Source organism: Hyla sarda, chromosome 1 (assembly GCF_029499605.1).
Source record: "Hyla sarda isolate aHylSar1 chromosome 1, aHylSar1.hap1, whole genome shotgun sequence".
NCBI lineage: Eukaryota > Metazoa > Chordata > Amphibia > Anura > Hylidae > Hyla > Hyla sarda.
Window position 1 is genome coordinate 84,372,306 of NC_079189.1, and position 23,088 is coordinate 84,395,393.

Here is a 23,088-nt window from a genome sequence, read left to right on the forward strand (position 1 = left end):
CCAACAGTGTCAGTTTTGCTCTGACCCATTCAGAGTCCATTTGGTGCAAAAAATTAAAAACAGAACAGAAAAGCAGAACAAAGATCAGAAGAACAGTGTGAACCTAGCCTAAGTGTGAATGTTTTCATTTCCTATAACTTTTACTGCTTATACATTGCCTCACACTGTGGTGTGAACTAGAAGTCTGGTGTATTCATGTACTATAGGCTCCTCACACTGTGCTGTGCTGTGAACTAGGAGTCAGGTGTATTCATGTACTACAGGCTCCTCACACTGTGCTGTGCTGTGAACTAGGAGTCTGGTGTATTCATGTACTATAGGCTCCTCACACTATGCTGTGCTGTGAACTAGGAGTCTGGTGTATTCATGTACTATAGGCTCCTCACACTGTGCTGTGCTGTGAACTAGGAGTCTGGTGTATTCATGTACTATAGGCTCCTCACACTGTGCTGTGCTGTGAACTAGGAGTCTGGTGTATTCATGTACTATAGGCTCCTCACACTGTGCTGTGCTGTGAACTAGGAGTCTGGTGTGTTCATGTACTATAGGCTCCTCACACTGTGCTGTGCTGTGAACTAGGAGTCTGGTGTATTCATGTACTATAGGCTCCTCACACTGTGCTGTGCTGTGAACTAGGAGTCTGGTGTATTCATGTACTATAGGCTCCTCACACTGTGCTGTGCTGTGAACTAGGAGTCTGGTGTATTCATGTACTATAGGCTCCTCACACTGTGCTGTGCTGTGAACTAGGAGTCTGGTGTATTCATGTACTATAGGCTCCTCACACTGTGCTGTGCTGTGAACTAGGAGTCTGGTGTATTCATGTACTATAGGCTCCTCACACTGTGCTGTGCTGTGAACTAGGAGTCTGGTGTATTGATGTACTATAGGCTCCTCACACTGTGCTGTGCTGTGAACTAGGAGTCTGGTGTATTCATGTACTATAGGCTCCTCACACTGTGCTGTGCTATGAACTAGGAGTCTGGTGTGTTCATGTACTATAGGCTCCTCACACTGTGCTGTGCTGTGAACTAGGAGTCTGGTGTGTTCATGTACTATAGGCTCCTCACACTGTGCTGTGCTGTGAACTAGGAGTCTGGTGTATTCATGTACTATAGGCTCCTCACACTGTGCTGTGCTGTGAACTAGGAGTCTGGTGTATTCATGTACTATAGGCTCCTCACACTGTGCTGGAGTAATTCCTCTGGAGAAAACAGCAGCTGATAAGTACTGGAACGATTATGATTTTTAAATAGAACTGAGTTACAAATTTGTTTAACGTTCTGACACTAGTTAAGAAAAAATAAAAAATAAATTTGACCAGAGTACCCCTTTAAGTGGAGATAAATAAGTGCATGTCCTATTTTTTTCCTCCACTCAACTTCTGTAAAATACCAGACACTCGACAGACCCTATTCCAAGTCAATGGGATCCCTCTGGAACCAACAGTGTCAGTTTTGCTCTGACCCATTCAGAGTCCATTTGGTGCAAAAAATTAAAAACAGAACAGAAAAGCAGAACAAAGATCAGAAGAACAGTGTGAACCTAGCCTAAGTGTGAATGTTTTCATTTCCTATAACTTTTACTGCTTATACATTGCCTCACACTGTGGTGTGAACTAGAAGTCTGGTGTATTCATGTACTATAGGCTCCTCACACTGTGCTGTGCTGTGAACTAGGAGTCAGGTGTATTCATGTACTATAGGCTCCTCACACTGTGCTGTGCTGTGAACTAGGAGTCTGGTGTATTCATGTACTATAGGCTCCTCACACTGTGCTGTGCTGTGAACTAGGAGTCTGGTGTATTCATGTACTATAGGCTCCTCACACTATGCTGTGCTGTGAACTAGGAGTCTGGTGTATTCATGTACTATAGGCTCCTCACACTATGCTGTGCTAGGAGTCTGGTGTATTCATGTACTATAGGCTCCTCACACTGTGCTGTGTTGTGAATTAGGAGTCTGGTGTATTCATGTACTATAGGCTCCTCACACTGTGCTGTGCTATGAACTAGGAGTCTGGTGTGTTCATGTACTATAGGCTCCTCACACTGTGCTGTGCTGTGAATTAGGAGTCTGGTGTGTTCATGTACTATAGGCTCCTCACACTGTGCTGTGCTGTGAACTAGGAGTCTGGTGTATTCATGTACTATAGGCTCCTCACACTGTGCTGGAGTAATTCCTCTGGAGAAAACAGCAGCTGATAAGTACTGGAACGATTATGATTTTTAAATAGAACTGAGTTACAAATTTGTTTAACGTTCTGACACTAGTTAAGAAAAAATAAAAAATAAATTTGACCAGAGTACCCCTTTAAGTGGAGATAAATAAGTGCATGTCCTATTTTTTTCCTCCACTCAACTTCTGTAAAATACCAGACACTCGACAGACCCTATTCCAAGTCAATGGGATCCCTCTGGAACCAACAGTGTCAGTTTTGCTCTGACCCATTCAGAGTCCATTTGGTGCAAAAAATTAAAAACAGAACAGAAAAGCAGAACAAAGATCAGAAGAACAGTGTGAACCTAGCCTAAGTGTGAATGTTTTCATTTCCTATAACTTTTACTGCTTATACATTGCCTCACACTGTGGTGTGAACTAGAAGTCTGGTGTATTCATGTACTATAGGCTCCTCACACTGTGCTGTGCTGTGAACTAGGAGTCAGGTGTATTCATGTACTATAGGCTCCTCACACTGTGCTGTGCTGTGAACTAGGAGTCTGGTGTATTCATGTACTATAGGCTCCTCACACTATGCTGTGCTGTGAACTAGGAGTCTGGTGTATTCATGTACTATAGGCTCCTCACACTGTGCTGTGCTGTGAACTAGGAGTCTGGTGTATTCATGTACTATAGGCTCCTCACACTGTGCTGTGTTGTGAACTAGGAGTCTGGTGTATTCATGTACTATAGGCTCCTCACACTGTGCTGTGCTGTGAACTAGGAGTCTGGTGTGTTCATATACTATAGGCTCCTCACACTGTGCTGTGCTGTGAATTAGGAGTCTGGTGTATTCATGTACTATAGGCTCCTCCCACTGTGCTGTGCTGTGAACTAGGAGTCTGGTGTGTTCATGTACTATAGGCTCCTCACACTGTGCTGTGCTGTGAACTAGGAGTCTGGTGTATTCATGTACTATAGGCTCCTCACACTGTGCTGTGCTGTGAACTAGGAGTCTGGTGTATTCATGTACTATAGGCTCCTCACACTGTGCTGTGCTGTGAACTAGGAGTCTGGTGTATTCATGTACTATAGGCTCCTCACACTGTGCTGGAGTAATTCCTCTGGAGAAAACAGCAGCTGATAAGTACTGGAACGATTATGATTTTTAAATAGAACTGAGTTACAAATTTGTTTAACGTTCTGACACTAGTTAAGAAAAAAAAAAAAATAATTTGACCAGAGTACCCCTTTAAGTGGAGATAAATAAGTGCATGTCCTATTTTTTTCCTCCACTCAACTTCTGTAAAATACCAGACACTCGACAGACCCTATTCCAAGTCAATGGGATCCCTCTGGAACCAACAGTGTCAGTTTTGCTCTGACCCATTCAGAGTCCATTTGGTGCAAAAAATTAAAAACAGAACAGAAAAGCAGAGCAAAGATCAGAAGAACCTTGTGAACCTAGCCTAAGTGTGAATGTTTTCATTTCCTATAACTTTTACTGCTTATACATTGCCTCACACTGTGGTGTGAACTAGAAGTCTGGTGTATTCATGTACTATAGGCTCCTCACACTGTGCTGTGCTGTGAACTAGGAGTCAGGTGTATTCATGTACTATAGGCTCCTCACACTGTGCTGTGCTGTGAACTAGGAGTCTGGTGTATTCATGTACTATAGGCTCCTCACACTATGCTGTGCTGTGAACTAGGAGTCTGGTGTGTTCATGTACTATAGGCTCCTCACACTATGCTGTGCTAGGAGTCTGGTGTATTCATGTACTATAGGCTCCTCACACTGTGCTGTGTTGTGAACTAGGAGTCTGGTGTATTCATGTACTATAGGCTCCTCACACTATGCTGTGCTAGGAGTCTGGTGTATTCATGTACTATAGGCTCCTCACACTGTGCTGTGTTGTGAACTAGGAGTCTGGTGTATTCATGTACTATAGGCTCCTCACACTGTGCTGTGCTATGAACTAGGAGTCTGGTGTGTTCATGTACTATAGGCTCCTCACACTGTGCTGTGCTGTGAATTAGGAGTCTGGTGTATTCATGTACTATAGGCTCCTCCCACTGTGCTGTGCTGTGAACTAGGAGTCTGGTGTATTCATGTACTATAGGCTCCTCACACTGTGCTGTGTTGTGAACTAGGAGTCTGGTGTATTCATGTACTATAGTCTCCTCACACTGTGCTGTGCTATGAACTAGGAGTCTGGTGTGTTCATGTACTATAGGCTCCTCACACTGTGCTGTGCTGTGAATTAGGAGTCTGGTGTATTCATGTACTATAGGCTCCTCCCACTGTGCTGTGCTGTGAACTAGGAGTCTGGTGTGTTCATGTACTACAGGCTCCTCACACTGTGCTGTGCTGTGAACTAGGAGTCTGGTGTGTTCATGTACTATAGGCTCCTCACACTGTGCTGTGCTGTGAACTAGGAGTCTGGTGTATGCATGTACTATAGGCTCCTCACACTGTGCTGTGGTGTGAACTAGGAGTCTGGTGTATTCATTTGCTATAGGCTTCTCACACTGTGCTGTGCTGTGAACTAGGAGTCTGGTGTATTCATGTACTATAGGCTCCTCACACTGTGCTGTGCTGTGCTGTGAACTAGGAGTCTGGTGTATTCATGTACTATAGGCTCCTCACACTGTGCTGTGCTATGAACTAGGAGTCTGGTGTATTCATTTGCTATAGGCTCCTCACACTGTGCTGTGCTGTGAACTAGGAGTCTGGTGTGTTCATGTACTATAGGCTCCTCACACTGTGCTGTGCTATGAACTAGGAGTCTGGTGTGTTCATGTACTATAGGCTCCTCACACTGTGCTGTGCTATGAACTAGGAGTCTGGTGTGTTCATGTACTATAGGCTCCTCACACTGTGCTGTGCTATGAACTAGGAGTCTGGTGTATTCATTTGCTATAGGCTCCTCACACTGTGCTGTGCTGTGAACTAGGAGTCTGGTGTGTTCATGTACTATAGGCTCCTCACACTGTGCTGTGCTATGAACTAGGAGTCTGGTGTGTTCATGTACTATAGGCTCCTCACACTGTGCTGTGCTGTGAACTAGGAGTCTGGTGTATTCATGTACTATAGGCTCCTCACACTGTGCTGTGCTGTGAACTAGGAGTCTGGTGTATTCATGTACTATAGGCTCCTCACACTGTGCTGTGCTGTGAACTAGGAGTCTGGTGTATTCAGGTACTATAGTCTCCTCACACTGTGCTGTGCTGTGAACTAGGAGTCTGGTGTATTCATGTACTATAGGCTCCTCACACTGTGCTGTGCTGTGAACTAGGAGTCTGGTGTATTCATGTACTATAGGCTCCTCACACTGTGCTGTGCTATGAACTAGGAGTCTGGGGAGTCTGGTGTATTCATTTGCTATAGGCTCCTCACACTGTGCTGTGCTGTGAACTAGGAGTCTGGTGTGTTCATGTACTATAGGCTCCTCACACTGTGCTGTGCTATGAACTAGGAGTCTGGTGTGTTCATGTACTATAGGCTCCTCACACTGTGCTGTGCTATGAACTAGGAGTCTGGTGTGTTCATGTACTATAGGCTCCTCACACTGTGCTGTGCTATGAACTAGGAGTCTGGTGTATTCATTTGCTATAGGCTCCTCACACTGTGCTGTGCTGTGAACTAGGAGTCTGGTGTGTTCATGTACTATAGGCTCCTCACACTGTGCTGTGCTATGAACTAGGAGTCTGGTGTGTTCATGTACTATAGGCTCCTCACACTGTGCTGTGCTGTGAACTAGGAGTCTGGTGTATTCATGTACTATAGGCTCCTCACACTGTGCTGTGCTGTGAACTAGGAGTCTGGTGTATTCATGTACTATAGGCTCCTCACACTGTGCTGTGCTGTGAACTAGGAGTCTGGTGTATTCATGTACTATAGGCTCCTCACACTGTGCTGTGCTGTGAACTAGGAGTCTGGTGTATTCATTTGCTATAGGCTCCTCACACTGTGCTGTGCTGTGAACTAGGAGTCTGGTGTATTCATGTACTATAGGCTCCTCACACTGTGCTGTGCTGTGAACTAGGAGTCTGGTGTATTCATGTACTATAGGCTCCTCACACTGTGCTGTGCTGTGAACTAGGAGTCTGGTGTGTTCATGTACTATAGGCTCCTCACACTGTGCTGTGCTGTGAACTAGGAGTCTGGTGTATTCATGTACTATAGGCTCCTCACACTGTGCTGTGCTATGAACTAGGAGTCTGGGGAGTCTGGTGTATTCATTTGCTATAGGCTCCTCACACTGTGCTGTGCTGTGAACTAGGAGTCTGGTGTGTTCATGTACTATAGGCTCCTCACACTGTGCTGTGCTGTGAACTAGGAGTCTGGTGTATTCATGTACTATAGGCTCCTCAGACTGTGCTGTGCTGTGAACTAGGAGTCCGGTGTATTCATGTACTATAGGCTCCTCACACTGTGCTGTGCTGTGAACTAGGAGTCTGGTGTGTTCATGTACTATAGGCTCCTCACACTGTGCTGTGCTGTGAACTAGGAGTCTGGTGTATTCATGTACTATAGGCTCCTCACACTGTGCTGTGCTGTGAACTAGGAGTCTGGTGTATTCATGTACTATAGGCTCCTCACACTGTGCTGTGCTGTGAACTAGAAGTCTGGTGTGTTCATGTACTATAGGCTCCTCACACTGTGCTGTGCTGTGAACTAGGAGTCTGGTGTATTCATTTGCTATAGGCTCCTCACACTGTGCTGTGCTGTGAACTAGGAGTCTGGTGTATTCATGTACTATAGGCTCCTCACACTGTGCTGTGCTGTGAACTAGGAGTCTGGTGTATTCATGTACTATAGGCTCCTCACACTGTGCTGTGCTGTGAACTAGGAGTCTGGTGTGTTCATGTACTATAGGCTCCTCACACTGTGCTGTGCTGTGAACTAGGAGTCTGGTGTATTCATGTACTATAGGCTCCTCACACTGTGCTGTGCTATGAACTAGGAGTCTGGGGGATCTGGTGTATTCATTTGCTATAGGCTCCTCACACTGTGCTGTGCTGTGAACTAGGAGTCTGGTGTGTTCATGTACTATAGGCTCCTCACACTGTGCTGTGCTGTGAACTAGAAGTCTGGTATATTCATGTACTATAGGCTCCTCAGACTGTGCTGTGCTGTGAACTAGGAGTCTGGTGTATTCATGTACTATAGGCTCCTCACACTGTGCTGTGCTGTGAACTAGGAGTCTGGTGTGTTCATGTACTATAGGCTCCTCACACTGTGCTGTGCTGTGAACTAGGAGTCTGGTGTATTCATGTACTATAGGCTCCTCACACTGTGCTGTGCTGTGAACTAGGAGTCTGATGTATTCATGTACTATAGGCTCCTCACACTGTGCTGTGCTGTGAACTAGGAATCTGGTGTATGCATGTACTATAGGCTCCTCACATTGTGCTGTGCTGTGAACTAGGAGTCTGGTGTATTCATGTACTATAGGCTCCTCACACTGTGCTGTGCTATGAACTAGGAGTCTGGGGAGTCTGGTGTATTCATTTGCTATAGGCTCCTCACACTGTGCTGTGCTGTGAACTAGGAGCCTGGTGTGTTCATGTACTATAGGCTCCTCATACTGTGCTGTGCTGTGAACTAGGAGTCTGGTGTATTCATGTACTATAGGCTCCTCAGACTGTGCTGTGCTGTGAACTAGGAGTCTGGTGTATTCATGTACTATAGGCTCCTCACACTGTGCTGTGCTGTGAACTAGGAGTCTGGTGTGTTCATGTACTATAGGCTCCTCACACTGTGCTGTGCTGTGAACTAGGAGTCTGGTGTATTCATGTACTATAGGCTCCTCACACTGTGCTGTGCTGTGAACTAGGAGTCTGGTGTATTCATGTACTATAGGCTCCTCACACTGTGCTGTGCTGTGAACTAGGAATCTGGTGTATGCATGTACTATAGGCTCCTCACACTGTGCTGTGCTGTGAACTAGAAGTCCGGTGTGTTCATGTACTATAGGCTCCTCACACTGCGCTGTGCTATGAACTAGGAGTCTGGTGTGTTCATGTACTATAGGCTCCTCACACTGTGCTGTGCTGTGAACTAGGAGTCTGGTGTATTCATGTACTATAGGCTCCTCACACTGTGCTGTGCTGTGAACTAGGAGTCTGGTGTATTCATGTACTATAGGCTCCTCACACTGTGCTGTGCTGTGAACTAGGAGTCTGGTGTATTCAGGTACTATAGTCTCCTCACACTGTGCTGTGCTGTGAACTAGGAGTCTGGTGTATTCATGTACTATAGGCTCCTGACACTGTGCTGTGCTGTGAACTAGGAGTCTGGTGTATTCATTTGCTATAGGCTCCTCACACTGTGCTGTGCTGTGAACTAGGAGTCTGGTGTATTCATGTACTATAGGCTCCTCACACAGTGCTGTGCTGTTAACTAGGAGTCTGGTGTATTCATGTACTATAGGCTCCTCACACTGTGCTGTGCTGTGAACTAGGAGTCTGGTGTATTCATGTACTATAGGCTCCTCACACTGTGCTGTGCTATGAACTAGGAGTCTGGTGTATTCATGTACTATAGGCTCCTCACACTGTGCTGTGCTGTGAACTAGGAGTCTGGTGTGTTCATGTACTATAGGCTCCTCACACTGTGCTGTGCTGTGAACTAGGAGTCTGGTGTATTCATGTACTATAGGCTCCTCACACTGTGCTGTGCTGTGAACTAGGAGTCTGGTGTATTCATGTACTATAGGCTCCTCACACTGTGCTGTGCTGTGAACTAGGAATCTGGTGTATGCATGTACTATAGGCTCCTCACACTGTGCTGTGCTGTGAACTAGAAGTCTGGTGTGTTCATGTACTATAGGCTCCTCACACTGCGCTGTGCTATGAACTAGGAGTCTGGTGTGTTCATGTACTATAGGCTCCTCACACTGTGCTGTGCTGTGAACTAGGAGTCTGGTGTATTCATGTACTATAGGCTCCTCACACTGTGCTGTGCTGTGAACTAGGAGTCTGGTGTATTCATGTACTATAGGCTCCTCACACTGTGCTGTGCTGTGAACTAGGAGTCTGGTGTATTCAGGTACTATAGTCTCCTCACACTGTGCTGTGCTGTGAACTAGGAGTCTGGTGTATTCATGTACTATAGGCTCCTGACACTGTGCTGTGCTGTGAACTAGGAGTCTGGTGTATTCATTTGCTATAGGCTCCTCACACTGTGCTGTGCTGTGAACTAGGAGTCTGGTGTATTCATGTACTATAGGCTCCTCACACAGTGCTGTGCTGTGAACTAGGAGTCTGGTGTATTCATGTACTATAGGCTCCTCACACTGTGCTGTGCTGTGAACTAGGAGTCTGGTGTATTCATGTACTATAGGCTCCTCACACTGTGCTGTGCTGTGAACCAGGAGTCTGGTGTGTTCATGTACTATAGGCTCCTCACACTGTGCTGTGCTGTGAACTAGGAGTCTGGTGTATTCATGTACTATAGGCTCCTCACACTGTGCTGTGCTATGAACTAGGAGTCTGGGGAGTCTGGTGTATTCATTTGCTATAGGCTCCTCACACTGTGCTGTGCTGTGAACTAGGAGTCTGGTGTGTTCATGTGCTATAGGCTCCTCACACTGTGCTGTGCTGTGAATTAGGAGTCTGGTGTATTCATGTACTATAGGCTCCTCACACTGTGCTGTGCTGTGAACTAGGAATCTGGTGTATGCATGTACTATAGGCTCCTCACACTGTGCTGTGCTGTGAACTAGAAGTCTGGTGTGTTCATGTACTATAGGCTCCTCACACTGCGCTGTGCTATGAACTAGGAGTCTGGTGTATTCATTTGCTATAGGCTCCTCACACTGTGCTGTGCTGTGAACTAGGAGTCTGGTGTGTTCATGTACTATAGGCTCCTCACACTGTGCTGTGCTGTGAACTAGGAGTCTGGTGTATTCATGTACTATAGGCTCCTCACACTGTGCTGTGCTGTGAACTAGGAATCTGGTGTATGCATGTACTATAGGCTCCTCACACTGTGCTGTGCTGTGAACTAGAAGTCTGGTGTGTTCATGTACTATAGGCTCCTCACACTGTGCTGTGCTATGAACTAGGAGTCTGGTGTGTTCATGTACTATAGGCTCCTCACACTGTGCTGTGCTATGAACTAGGAGTCTGGTGTGTTCATGTACTATAGGCTCCTCACACTGCGCTGTGCTATGAACTAGGAGTCTGGTGTATTCATTTGCTATAGGCTCCTCACACTGTGCTGTGCTGTGAACTAGGAGTCTGGTGTGTTCATGTACTATAGGCTCCTCACACTGTGCTGTGGTGTGAACTAGGAGTCTGGTGTATGCATGTACTATAGGCTCCTCACACTGTGCTGTGCTGTGAACTAGAAGTCTGGTGTGTTCATGTACTATAGGCTCCTCACACTGTGCTGTGCTGTGAACTAGGAGTCTGGTGTATTCATGTACTATAGGCTCCTCACACTATGCTGTGCTGTGAACTAGGAGTCTGGTGTATTCATGTACTATAGGCTCTTAATCAGACGAGGGTGCACGGGGAAACCTGGCATTTATTAGTACATCTGACTTCAAGTTCACAGCATTGACAAATTATAATCTGTAAACTCTGCAAACCTAATGCATATCACATATAAGTGACCGACGGCTGGAATCAGAGTTTGTGTACTTTATGCTGCTTTCAGAGAGGGAAGTAGTAAGGTGATTACAAGTTTCCTTTAAAGGGGTGGAAAACATTTTTTTAATCAACTGGTGCCAGAAAGTTAAACAGATTTGTAAATTAGTTCTATTAAAAAAATCTTAATCCTTCCAGTACTTATTAGCTGCTGAATACTACAGAGAAAATTATTTTCTTTTTGTAACACAGAGCTCTCTGCTGACATCATGACCACAGTCCTCTCTGCTGACATCTCTGTCCATTTTAGGAACTGTCCAGAGCAGCTTATGTTTTCTATGGAGATTTTCTCCTACTCTGGACAATTCCTAAAATGGATTTTTTAATAGAAATAATTTACAAATCTGTTTAACTTTCTGGCACCAGTTGATTAAAAAACAAAAATGTTTTCCACCGGAGTACCCCTTTAATGTCAGCAGATCTACAACAATATCAGATATTTCATGCAGGGCTGGTACAAGGGTTTTTGCCACCCCTTGACTCCTCCCATTGACACCCCTTCCACCTTACTACTGGGGTGACACACTGTAACAAACCTCCTCCTCATGTAATCTCCTTACTACTGGGGTGACACACTGTAACAAACCCCCTTCTCATGTAATCACTTTACTACTGGGGTGACACACTGCAACAAACCCGTTCCTCATGTAATCACCTTACTATTGGGGTGACACACTGTAACAAAGCCCCTCCTCATGTAATCACCTTACTATTGGGGTGACACGCTGTAACAAACCCCTTCTCATGTAATCACCTTACTATTGGGGTGACACGCTGTAACAAACCCCTTCTCATGTAATCACCTTACTACTGGGGTGACACACTATAACAAACCCGCTCCTCATGTAATCACCTTACTATTGGGGTGACACGCTGTAACAAACCCCTTCTCATGTAATCACCTTACTACTGGGGTGACACACTGTAACAAACCCGCTCCTCATGTAATCTCCTCACTTCTGGGGGGACACACTGTGACAAACCTCCTCCTCATCTCATCACCTTACTACAGCGGTGACACACTGTAACAAACCTCCTCCTCGTGCAATCTCATTACTACTGTGCTGACACACTCTAACAAACCTCCTCCTCATTTAATCTCCTTACTATTGGGGTGACACACTGTAACAAACCCCCTTCTCATGTAATCACCTTACTATTGGGGTGACACACTGTAACAAACCCGCTCCTCATGTAATCACCTTACTACTGGGATGACACACTGTAACAAACCTCCTCCTCATGTAATCACCTTACTACTGGGGTGACACACTGTAACAAACCTCCTCCTCATGTAATCTCCTTACTACTGGGGTGACACACTGTAACAAACCCCCTCCTCATGTAATCTCCTTACTACTGGGGTGACACACTGTAACAAACCCCCTTCTCATGTAATCACCTTACTACTGGGGTGACACACTGTAACAAACCTCCTCCTCATGTAATCTCCTTACTACTGGGTTGACACACTGTAACAAACCTCCTCCTCATGTAATCTCCTTACTACTGGGGTGACACACTGTAACAAACCTCCTCCTCATGTTATCTCCTTACTACTGGGGCGACACACTGTAACAAACCCGCCCCTCATGTAATCACCTTACTATTGGGGTGATACACTGTAACAAACCCGCTGCTCATGTAATTACCTTACTATTGAGGTGACACACTGTAACTAACCTCCTCCTCATGTAATCTCCTTACTACTGTAACAAACCTGCTTCTCATGTAATCACCTTACAATTGGGGTGACACACTGTAACAAATCTCCTCCTCATTCAATCTCATTACTACTGGGGTGACACACTGTAACAAATCTCCTCCTAATGTAATCTCCTTAACACTGGGGTGACACACTGCAACAAACCCGCTCCTCATGTAATCAACTTACTACTGGGGTGACACACTGTAACAAACCTCCTTCTCATGTAATCACCTTACTACTGGGGCGACACACTGTAACAAACCTCCTCCTCATGTAATCTCCTTACTACTGGGGTGACACACTGTAACAAATCTCCTCCTCATGTAATCTCCTTACTACTGGGGTGACACACTGTAACAAACCCGTTCCTCATGTAATCACCTTACTATTGGGGTGACACACTGTAACAAACCCGCTGCTCATGTAATCACCTTACTATTGAGGTGACACACTGTAACAAACCTCCTCCTCATGTAATCTCCTTACTACTGGGGCGACACACTGTAACAAACCCGTCCCTCATGTAATCACCTTACTATTGAGGTGACACACTGTAACTAACCTCCTCCTCATGTAATCTCCTTACTACTGTAACAAACCTGCTCCTCATGTAATCACCTTACTATTGGGGTGACACACTGTAACAAATCTCCTCCTCATTCAATCTCATTACTACTGGGGTGACACACTGTAACAAATCTCCTCCTCATGTAATCTCCTTACTTCTGTGGTGACACACTGCAACAAACCCACTCCTTATGTAATCACCTTACTACTGGGGCGACACACTGTAACAAACCCGTTCCTCATGTAATCACCTTACTATTGGGGAGATACACTGTAACAAACCCGCTGCTCATGTAATCACCTTACTATTGAGGTGACACACTGTAACAAACCTCCTCCTCATGTAATCTCCTTACTACTGTAACAAACCCGCTCCTCATGCAATCACCTTACTATTGGGGTGACACACTGTAACAAATCTCCTCCTCATTCAATCTCATTACTACTGGGGTGACACACTGTAACAAATCTCCTCCTCATGTAATCTCCTTACTACTGGGGTGACACACTGCAACAAACCCGCTCCTCATGTAATCACCTTACTACTGGGGTGACACACTGTAACAAACCTCCTCCTCATGTAATCACCTTACTACTGGGGCGACACACTGTAACAAACCCGTTCCTCATGTAATCACCTTACTATTGGGGTGATACACTGTAACAAACCCGCTGCTCATGTAATCACCTTACTATTGAGGTGACACACTGTAACAAACCTCCTCCTCATGCAATCTCATTACTACTGGGGTGACACACTGTAACAAATCTCCTCCTCATGTAATCTCCTTACTACTGGGATGACACACTGCAACAAACCCGCTCCTCATGTAATCACCTTACTACTGGGGTGACACACTGTAACAAACCTCCTCCTCATGTAATCACCTTACTACTGGGGCGACACACTGTAACAAACCCGCTCCTCATGTAATCACCTTACTATTGGGTTGACACACTGTAACAAATCTCCTCTTCATTCAATCTCATTACTACTGGGGTGACACACTGTAACAAATCTCCTCCTCATGTAATCTCCTTACTACTGGGGTGACACACTGCAACAAACCCGCTCCTCATGTAATCACCTTACTACTGGGGTGACACACTGTAACAAACCTCCTCCTCATGTAATCACCTTACTACTGGGGCGACACACTGTAACAAACCCGTTCCTCATGTAATCACCTTACTATTGGGGTGATACACTGTAACAAACCCGCTGCTCATGTAATCACCTTACTATTGAGGTGACACACTGTAACAAATCTCCTCCTCATGTAATCTCCTTACTACTGGGGTGACACACTGTAACAAACCCGCTCCTCATGTAATCACCTTACTATTGTGTTGACACACTGTAACAAATCTCCTCCTCATTCAATCTCATTACTACTGGGGTGACACACTGTAACAAATCTCCTCCTCATGTAATCTCCTTACTACTGGGGTGACACACTGCAACAAATTCGCTCCTCATGTAATCACCTTACTACTGGGGTGACACACTGTAACAAACCTCCTCCTCATGTAATCACCTTACTACTGGGGCGACACACTGTAACAAACCCATTCCTCATGTAATCACCTTACTATTGGGATGATACACTGTAACAAACCCGCTGCTCATGTAATCACCTTACTATTGAGGTGACACACTGTAACAAACATCCTCCTCATGTAATCACCTTACTACTGTAACAAACCCGCTCCTCATGTAATCACCTTACTATTGGGATGACACACTGTAACAAACCTCCTCCTCATGCAATCTCATTACTACTGGGGTGACACACTGTAACAAATCTCCTCCTCATGTAATCTCCTTACTACTGGGGTGACACACTGCAACAAACTCGCTCCTCATGTAATCACCTTACTACTGGGGTGACACACTGTAACAAACCTCCTCCTCATGTAATCACCTTACTACTGGGGCGGCACACTGTAACAAACCAATTCCTCATGTAATCACCTTACTATTGGGGTGATACACTGTAACAAACCCGCTGCTCATGTAATCACCTTACTATTGAGGTGACACACTGTAACAAACCTCCTCCTCATGTAATCTCCTTACTACTGTAACAAACCCGCTCCTCATGTAATCACCTTACTATTGGGGTGACACACTGTAACAAACCTCCTCCTCATGCAATCTCATTACTACTGGGGTGACACACTGTAACAAATCTCCTCCTCATGTAATCTCCTTACTACTGGGGTGACACACTGCAACAAACTCGCTCCTCATGTAATCACCTTACTACTGGGGTGACACACTGTAACAAACCTCCTCCTCATGTAATCACCTTACTACTGGGGCGGCACACTGTAACAAACCCATTCCTCATGTAATCACCTTACTATTGGGGTGATACACTGTAACAAACCCGCTGCTCATGTAATCACCTTACTATTGAGGTGACACACTGTAACAAACCTCCTCCTCATGTAATCTCCTTACTACTGTAACAAACCCGCTCCTCATGTAATCATCTTACTATTGGGGTGACACACTGTAACAAACCTCCTCCTCATGCAATCTCATTACTACTGGGGTGACACACTGTAACAAATCTCCTCCTCATGTAATCTCCTTACTACTGGGATGACACACTGCAACAAACCCGCTCCTCATGTAATCACCTTACTACTGGGGTGACACACTGTAACAAACCTCCTCCTCATGTAATCACCTTACTACTGGGGCGACACACTGTAACAAACCTCCTCTTCATGTAATCACCTTACTACTGGGTCGACACACTGTAACAAACCCATTCCTCATGTAATCACCTTACTATTGGGGTGACACACTGAAACAAACCCGCTCCTCATGTAATCACCTTACTATTGAGGTGACAGTTTTGTGGCTTTCAGGACCTGGAAAAATAGCTTTTTTGCGGAGGGCCCCCAGCAAGAGGGCACACTAGGCAGCTGCCTATTTTGCATATAGGTGGAGCCGGCCCTGGTTTCAGGTAGTAATTCTGTGCTCCGTGACGGTAGATATTGGGGGACACGAGGATTGGGCGTGTTTTTGATTATAAACTGTGCAATCTTTTGTTCTGCCTGAGTGGCTTGTCGTATTGTCCCATACTGAACAAACATGAACGCTTGGTCGAGCTGTTATGACCTATTACTGTAATTCACAGTTTCAGTTTTTAGGAAGAGGAAGCGACCTTTACGGCACAGATCAGTGATCACAAAAACATCCAATCTCTCTGCGCTCCATACAAGAATTCTAGTAAAAATTCTAGCTAAAAGAAATAAAAAATATATTTTACATTATAAAGGCAAGAATTAAATGTTTTATCCTATAATAAAATTTGTAGAATTCTATGTAAAATCTGTGTGATAACAGTAAAAAATAAAGCTTCATTTGTCAAGAAAATAAGACATAACAATAAGTATTATCAGGAAATTAAGTGTCAGGTTAATAATGTGTGTTGTATAATGGGATTAACTAAAGTGAATTACAGTTCTTAGTACGCCTTGTCGGAGAATACAGTATGCATTGTACTGTCTGTTTAGGCTCTTACTAAACATTTAGTAGATAAGCTAGTTAACCACTCCTAGTAACATAGTTCATAAGGTTAAAAAAGACCAGAGTCCATCAAGTACAACCTATAACCCTAATGAGTCCCTACTGAGTTGATCCAGAGGAAGGTAAAAAAAAACTCATACTAGAGATAAAAATTCCTTCCTGACTCCAAATATGGCATCAGAATAAATCACAGGATCAACCTTCTGTCCCTATAAATCTAGTATACATAACCTGTAATGTTATTACTCTCCAAAAATGCATCCAGACCCCTTTTGAACTCTTTTACAGAGTTCACCATGACCACCTCCTCTGGCAGAGAATTGCACAGTCTCACTGCTCTTACAGGAAAGAACCCCCGTCTGTGCTGATGTAGAAACATTCTTTCCTCTAGACGTAGAGGATGCCCCCTTGTTATAGATACAGTCCTGGGTATAAATGGATCATGGGAGAGATCTCTGTACAGTCCCCTGATATATTTATACATAGTTATTAGGTCGCCCCTAAGCCTTCTTATTCTAAACTAAATAACCCTAATTCTGATAATCTTTCTGGGTACTGTAGTCCTCCCATTCCCCGTATTACCCTGGTTGCCCGTCTTTGAACCCTCTCCAGCTCCACTATATCTTTCTTGTACACTGGTGCCCAGTACTGTACACAGTATTCTATGTGTGGTCTGACTAGTGATTTGTACAGCGGTAGAATTATTTCCTTGTCGTGGGCATCTATACCCCTATTGATGTACCTCATGATTTTACTAGCCTTGGCAGAATCTGCCCGACACTGGTCACTACAGCTAAATTTACTATTGACTAAGACTCCTAAGTCCTTTTCCACGTCAGTCGTCCCAAGTGTTCTCCCATTTAATACATAATCCCAGTCTGGATTTTTCCTCCCCATGTGCATAACCTTACATCAGTGTTGAGCCTCATCTGCCACTTCCCAGACCAAATCTCCAACCTATCCAGATTCATTTGTAACAGTGCACTGTCCTCTATTGTGTTCACCGCTTTACAGAGTTTAGTTTCATCTGAAAAGATTGCTACTTTACTATTCAACCCCTCTACAAGGTCATTAATGAATATATTAAATAGAATAGGACCCAGGACTGACCCCTGTGGTACCCCACTAGTAACAGTCACCCAATCAGAATAAGTACCATTGATAATCACCCTAACATTAATCATTTCCTATCACTGAGCCAGTTACATACCCACTTACACACATTATCCCCCAGCCCAATCCTTCTCATTTTATGCACCAATCTTTTATTTGGCACTGTATCAAATGCTTTGGAAAAATCCAAATATATGACATCCAGTGATTCACCCTGGTCCAGTCCTTTATATGCAAGTGATTTATATGCATTTTTTAAGTTTTTCTGTTTTGTCGCATATGTTCATTGTTGCATTTTCTGATTCAAAGATCAAGTGATACAAGGATTTCTCTTGAGGAATGTGCAAAAAACAAACAAAAAACGCTGTTGCAGCCCAGATGGAACTACAGTTATGGGGGATGTTATGAGCAGGCAGAGCTACAGACGGTCTTGGGCTTAATGGTACCTGCAGGTGCACCTGCACTCATGTGGTTTGGCGCAAGGTGTCTGAGAGGTGGGGCTACGCAGGCAATGTGATGTTACCTTAGGACCCTCCCTGATAAGCATGTGATACGTGGTGGTAGTTGAAGTGCTTTGATGGCGATATTTAGAATAAAATACCAACACAATGGGTTAAAGCAAATACAGTAAGGTAGCCTTTCTCTTTTTACTTGATCAAGTGGAAACTGAAGACAGGTCGCACTCTTGTAACAAGACAGCATATAAATCCAGTTCTTTAAATGTAGATGACACTGCAGTGTAACAAAAATAAAAATCAAGAAAAAGAAAACACACAAAACTCCACTAAGGGTGGGTTCACACAACGATTTTGCTCTACAGTTTCCGAATACGGTTTTATGTACAAAACCAGATTACCGAAAAACGGAAATTTTTAGTCCAGTTACATACGGTTGCATACGGTTTTCTTCAAGAAAATGTAATAATAATTTTTTTTTATATTTCAAAATTTTAATAAAGTTACAGTTGTTCTTTTGAAATTCCAACAGACGTGGGAGGGATTTGCCATGTGGCTTTGCTTGATGACATCACTTGATGACTCTGCAGAAAAATGAGCTCTCTGGGCTTGAGGAAGAAGGGAGGGGCGTTTCATAGGATGTTCCAGAAGGTAGTTGTGGCTTTCGGCTCGATCTGCGCATGTGCAAAAGTCACGGTTCTCATAGATTGCTTTTTTTTCTCATAGACGGTTTTTAATGTTAAGTCAATGAACACGGTTTTGAAAACGAAACCGTATTCCAAAATTGTAGAGCAAAATCGTGGCGTGAACACACACTTACTGACAGAATAAATAACACATTGTAAAAAACATTGTAGGTAGAACTGCCAGTTCCTCTGTAAACCAACAGGGAGCATTGATGATCTATCTATCTATCATCTATCTATCTCATATCTATCTATCTATCTATCTATCTATCTATAGTAGAAGGAGAGCAGCACCCAAAAAAAACAAAAAATTCGGTGCACGCAGAGTCCAGACCCGGGTCAGGGATCCATGTGTAAGCAGAAATTGGAAATATCCGAAGCACACTCAGTGTGCTGCGGATATTTCCAATTTCTTTCTATCTATCTATCTATCTATCTATCTATCTATCTCATATCTATCTTTCTATCCATCCATTATCTATCTAATATATCTATCTATCTATCATCTATCTATCTATCTATATCTATCTATCTATCTAGCTATCATCTATCTATCTATCTATCTACCTATCTATCTACAGTTGATGTGGGAGAAGCAGCACAACTAGAAATTGCTCAGGTGCCGGGTGCCAGCTGGTATAGGCTCTGGTCCGGAGACTTGAAGTAAACATCCAAAATAAAGAAACTCCAGCAGCACACCGATGTAGTGAAAAACAATTGTGAAGTTTATTCACCCAAAGTCTTGCGACGTTTCGGCCGTCCAATTACAGCCCTTCCCAAGCATCTATCTATCTATCTATCTATCTATCTATCTATCTCATATCTATCCATCTATCTATTATCTATCTATCTATCTATCTATCTCATATCTATCTATCTATCTATCTATCTATCTATCTATCTATCTATCTATCATCTATCATCTATCATCTATCTATCTATCTATCTATCTATCTATCTATCTCATATCTATCCATCTATCATCTATCTATCTATCTATCTATCTATCTATCTCTCATAACTCTTTCAGAATTTCATTAATGTGGATTTCTAAGTTTTCAGCATGGTGGGGCATGAGAAGTGTAAAGTATGTACACATAATGGGGACTTTATCAACTGGAATGCACCTACAAAACTGTGCATGCAGTGTGTTTTTATTTTGTGCATTGACTTGATTATATAACCTTGTGCAATCTTCTTGTTGGCTTCATCATTTTTTCTGTTGTGCACTTCCAGGGGACGAGGTTAGCAGATGCACTGGTTGGTGTGTTAAATTTATCACTTGCGCAAAAATTATATTGTGCCTGACTTCCATGACCAACTGGTGTATGAATTGAATGTGTGTGAGCTTTTCACCCTTTCTTGCACCCACCATGATCAGCACAGTATCAAAGTTTGTAAGGGTCATGCTCTAGTGAGAAATAGAATGATAACACCCAGTAGTTAGTGAGTTTAAACATTATATTGCCAGGAGGAATAACAGAGGAACAACACTGAACATAGTTCTGATAAAACGAGATGCCCCAGACTTATTTTATGAAGAATACAAGAATTAGAAATAAATGGCCCTCTTCAACCTTAAATTTCAATGCATCGCAAGGATTATGAAGATACTGTTTGATATTACATAAGATGTCTTTTAACTTTCTCTGTTTTTAAACTTCTTTTTATTCATGGTCATCAAACGTCTTTCCTGCAGTTTGCGCAGTGACAGTAACTGCGCACATTGTGTATTTTGTTCATGAATACCTAATTGAACATAAATTTATTTGAGCGTACAAAGTGTAATTTTACCTGGCTGTTCACACTGCTGTCATACATCTGCCTGACGAAGGGTCCGGTATGGACCAGAAACGCGTTGGTTGTGTACTTATGTAATAAACCAACTTTAAAGGAACTATCATATGTCTTAGTCCTATCACCTCCAGCAGACCAGCGCCAAGTATGAAAAATATGTGTACAGAAAGTTTTTATGTGGTCTACGCCTACAAATATATAAATAAAATAGGGGTATTCTGAATTAGGGCTTCATATATGACCTCCTACAACAATAGAAAAACCACACACTATGGAGTCATTTAATTAAGAATAAAAATTGTATTTTATTGTGTTCATTTTAAAAACAGTATAAAAAAATAGGAAACGCAGGGAAAAACTCCCACAGCGGGGGCTAGACAAAAAAGCATCACTGCCTGCTACCACACATAAAGCATTGCAACCTGCATACACACTGTATTATGGATAAACAAGTACTTGTATACAAAATAGTTATGTATTAACCCCAGATACACATCAATACAAGCAAAGTATACATACCAAAGAAATAACGGTACAAAATGTGGAGCAGGAGTGACCCCAACGTACGTTCCAGTTTGATCCTTCGTCCTGGGCAACCAAAATTAGAATGTTTAAAAATGTTTATAACTTTTTTTTCCACATATTGGGCTATATGAGGGCTTATTTTTTGTACCATGATCTGTAGTTTTTATCGGTATCATTTTTGTTTTGATTGGACTTTTTGATTGCTTTTTATAAATTTTTTATTGTATATGAAGTGACCAAAAATGCACAGTTTGGAACTTTGAACTTGAACTTTAACTACCCTTATATTTTATTAGTTTGGACATTTACGCACACGGTGGTACCACATATGATTATTTTTTATTTTATTATTTTATTTAAAAAAAAAATGGGAAAAGGGGGGACTCAAACTTTTATTAGGAAGGGGTTAATTCACTTTTATAAACTTTTATTAACACTTTTTTTTACTGTATTTATTTTTTTAAGCCCCCATAGGGGGCTGCAAAAGGCAGTCTTTTGTTTGCATATACTGATCAATGCTATGCCATATCATAGCATTGATCAGTGTCATTGGTGCTCTGCTACTCCAACCTGTATAGCAGGCTGGGAGCAGAAGATCACTGATTTAGGCAGGTAAGGGCCCTCCTGCCGTCCTCTCAGCTGATGGAGACATCGAGGTTTTACCGCAATGGTCCCGATCAGCTCCGCTGAGCTGCCGGGATTATTTACTTTCGGTTTAGACGCTGCGATCAACTTTGATCGTGGCATCTAAACTCCAAAGGTGTGGAGGCCTGTCAGGGGCCCTCTCTGCTTTTAACGCTTAATGCGGAGAAGGTATTCGACAGGGTCCACTGTTTCAGAGGTAACTCCTTTGAGGCTTGACAAAGGAGGTGTTGCCTCTGAAACATTGCAGGCGTTCTCACCTGACCATCAGTGAATGGAGACGGATGAAAAAGTATGACTGTGCGGCTGCAAATGTCAGTCTGAGAAGCCGGCTATATCTCCTGGTAACATCTTGCAGACTATTTTTTACACACTCTGGGTTATTATACACTGTTGATTTTTTGTAACATTGAAGATTATACATAAAGAAAGGATAATTATTGCAGTCTTATAGTGTGTGTGAGCATTTTTTCTATTGAGATTATGCTGGGTTTACCTGGTCACCACACTTTCATCCAGATTCCACATATCCCATCCATTTTTGAAAGACGATTTTATAAATATCTTCAAATCAGACATGCACTACAATCTTTAAAAACAAACCATTTGGCCAATAACTCTAAACTGATAAATTGGCCCTCCCAAACCGCGTCCCCTGGTAAAGATATCACTCAGAGCTATGCTTTCCTTATCACTTCTGTAATTACTTATGTAATTCTAAGACACTTTGCTATTTACTTGCTGTTAAAATTCTCAACCTTTATATGTTTTTAATATGATTGAAAAAACTGCCCCTAGGTGGCTCTGTTCCCTGCCGCAAGTCAAACAGTTAATGTGGTCTCCTCCCGGCCTGGTAGGAGAACAAACTCAGGAAGTGCATGCGGGGCATGGTGAGGCACATTTCTCGCAGGCTTCAGTGACGTCACACCTGCTGGGGAATGCCCATTTTTCCTGCCAGGAGCTCACACAATGTGAGCAAGGGGAAAGATAAGATACACATCATTTTAAAGCTGGGAGTTAGTTTAAAAAATAGGGTTTGATGACAGGTACTCTTTAATGCTTGAACAATTTGCAGGACTAGTTTTTATGATGAGATTTTTTTTATGATAAATGAATATAAGCATGCCATTATAGGGTAGCATTTCTAGTGTGAACACAGTTTATGGTATTAATATGCTTCCAAATAGAGAAGAACAAATGATGTAATGTTCAGACTTCATTGAAAATG

General features: G+C 43.1%; 1 protein-coding gene across 3 annotated transcripts in view; it reads left to right on the forward strand.

Moving 5' to 3' along the window:
- The window catches only part of RHOH (ras homolog family member H), a 79,937-nt gene that overhangs the window by 31,145 nt on the left and 25,704 nt on the right, over positions 1 to 23,088 (forward strand). The window contains exon 1 of one of the 3 annotated variants that reach the window (XM_056551634.1): positions 18,799 to 18,861. The exons of the other annotated variants lie outside the window; for them this stretch is intronic. The gene's annotated coding sequence lies outside the window, so the exon portion shown is untranslated. Of the gene's footprint in view, positions 1 to 18,798; positions 18,862 to 23,088 lie in introns of those variants that run through there. 3 annotated transcript variants of the gene reach the window in all.